At 40.6% G+C, this 2,520-nt stretch overlaps 1 pseudogene across 1 annotated transcript; it reads right to left on the bottom strand.

Moving 5' to 3' along the window:
• Positions 1-465: 465 nt before the first annotated feature.
• Positions 466-1,422, bottom strand: LOC308565359 (large ribosomal subunit protein eL21-like; annotated as a pseudogene). Its single transcript has 3 exons — positions 1,338-1,422; positions 1,082-1,120; positions 466-841 (listed from the first exon to the last, which is right to left on the bottom strand). The product of its transcript is annotated as a large ribosomal subunit protein eL21-like (transcript).
• Positions 1,423-2,520: the final 1,098 nt, after the last annotated feature.

The raw sequence follows: 2,520 nt of genomic DNA, 5'->3' as shown, positions 1-2,520 counted from the left end.
TTAAAGGAGAAAAGCCACACAAGGTATTTTCTTTCTTAACGTGTGTGTGAAAATACTTGTCACTGCATTTCGACTTGTTTGTATCACTTAACATAATGATATTTGTTGGTAGTAATTTTAGTAAAATACAAAGTAAGGATAATTTTTGCTTTGGCAACATATATCCTTGTGTCTTATGGCTTCGGGTCTTAAGCTCGAGTCTTTGATCCATTTTGAGTTAACTTTTGTGTGTGGTGTAAGGTAGTGGTCCAGTTTCATTTTCTCACATGTGTCTGTGCTATTTTTACATGCAGTGTTTTCTCAACACAGTTTATTGAAGAGCTGTCTTTACCCCATTGTATATTTTTGGCTCCTTTGTCGTAAGTTAATTGACCTTATATGTTAGGCTTATTTCTGGACTCTCTATTCCTTTTTAATTTTTCTTAACAGTAAAGAGGTCTCTTATTTTTTTTTTTTTTACACTTATCATGCCATGAATTCATAGGGAGTGGGTTCCAGCAGCTCAGGCTCCTTTCCCCTGGTTCCCACACAGTGAGCTTCTCTGGGTGGAGCAGGCTGGAGCTCCAGTTCAACCCAAATACCTTTTTCTTTGGCTTCCTTCATTTTCTGATCGCTTTCCTTCACACTTTCAGGAAGCTATCTTGGCTTTTACAGTGCTTAATACGCTCAATAGGTACATTAATTCTCTTGGCAGGAATCTTGCCCTTCCTTAACTTGTTTGTTTACAGCAATGCCCACCGAATGCTGGGTGACATTGTGGACTCCTCCGGTTTTGACATGGTAACGTTTGTGGGACATTCCTTTTGAACAGTGCCCATACCCTCAATATCTACAATATCACCTTTCTTTATTTAAAAAAAAATAAAAAATATAAATTTATTGATTTCAGAGAGAGGAAGGGAGAGGGAGAGATAGAAACATCAATGATGAGAGTTATCGATTGGCTGCCTCCTGCACGCCCCCTGCTGGGGATAGAGCCCGAAACCCAGGCATGGGCCCTTACTGGGAATCGAACCTTGATCGCCTGGATCATAGGTCAGTGCACAACTGCTGAGCCACGCTGGCTGGGCTACGATATCACCTTTCTTGTAGAGTTGCATGTATGTAGCCAAAGGAACAACTACATGTTTTTTTTTAAAAAATATATATATATTTTTATTGATTTTAGTGAGAGAAGAAAAGGGGAGAGAGAGGGAAAAAAGAGAGATAAACACCCATTAGCTGCCTCCTGCACACCCCCTGTGGGGGATCAAGCCTGAAACCCAGGTATGTGTCCTGACCAGGAATTGACTCTATGATCTTTTGGTGCATGGGACTATACTCAACCACTGAGCCACACTGGCCAGGGCCAACTCCATGTTTTCTAAAAGGCCTAGAGAACATATAGCAGGTGCTTCTCCTCTTTCTGTTTGTGTTAGTCATTTTGGTGAATTATTGGAAGATGGTGTTTCTGTCTGAAAGGCTGGACCCTCACTTCTGTTCCATTGACCTGTGTGCTTGCTTTTATATCAATACCATACTGTTTTGATTACTATAGCTTTGTAATGTAATTTGGAATCGGGGAGCATGATGCCTCCAGCTTTGTTCTTCATTTTCAAGATTGCATAGAAATGTTTGTGAAGCACATAATGAGGCTTTCTGGGGAAAACATGGCAGCTTCCAGCAGGGAAAGAAAACCAACTCTGCCTTCATTGTGACCGGGAGGTGGGCCAGGGCTTACATGGTCTGAACTTTCCTTCAGTGCCAAAGAAGGGAGCACTGTTCACTTGACTTTCCTAGATGTGAGGCAGAAGGAAAGGAAGGGTCAGGGCTTGAAAGCTGTCAGCAAACATCCAAAATAGAGCCGGACTGCTATAAGAATGAAAACTTTTAAAGTCTTGTGTTCATTAATAATAAAATGTTTAATTTGCAGTTTATTATATTTTCCTCATGATGTTCAATAACATAAGAAAACCGCTTAAGCATATTAAAGACTAGTAGATGGTATTAGAAATTTTAAGAATTGAGGAAAAGGAAAGTACTCAAGGTAGTATAGTTAAAAAATACCATACAAAGAAACTTTCAAGTTGGTTCATTCAAAAGTTCCTTTACCCCACATGTTATGTATCTATAGTTTATCTATTAAAAGAAATTTTCCCTTAAAAAAAAGTATACTGGTAGCTCAGTGTATTATCTTTATATTTGGCTTCCAAGGTTGAGATACCTGAACTAAACCAACGGCTGAGGGCTACAGTGCCACTGTGGGGCTTGGGGTTTGTCTGGCCTCCATGAGAACGTAAACCTCACCAGGGCTTAAAGTCTCTTTTGTTCACTGCAGTTAAATAGTTCTTTTCACATAGTAGACACGTTATAAATATTGGACGGATGGAAGATGGATGGCCGGATGGATGGTAAATTCAATGGCTTGCCACTAGGTGGCAATATTTACCTGGATCTGTGCTGCAAAGCTTCACAGCGTCTATAGTTGCAGCAGGGTCACATCAACCACACGTGGCCAGAACCTCCCTGACCCAGCCCCCT

Source organism: Miniopterus schreibersii (genome assembly GCF_964146895.1).
Source record: "Miniopterus schreibersii genome assembly, chromosome: 12".
Classification (NCBI taxonomy): domain Eukaryota; kingdom Metazoa; phylum Chordata; class Mammalia; order Chiroptera; family Miniopteridae; genus Miniopterus; species Miniopterus schreibersii.
Note: the sequence above shows the minus strand (reverse complement) of the source record. Positions and strands in the feature narration are given on the sequence as shown.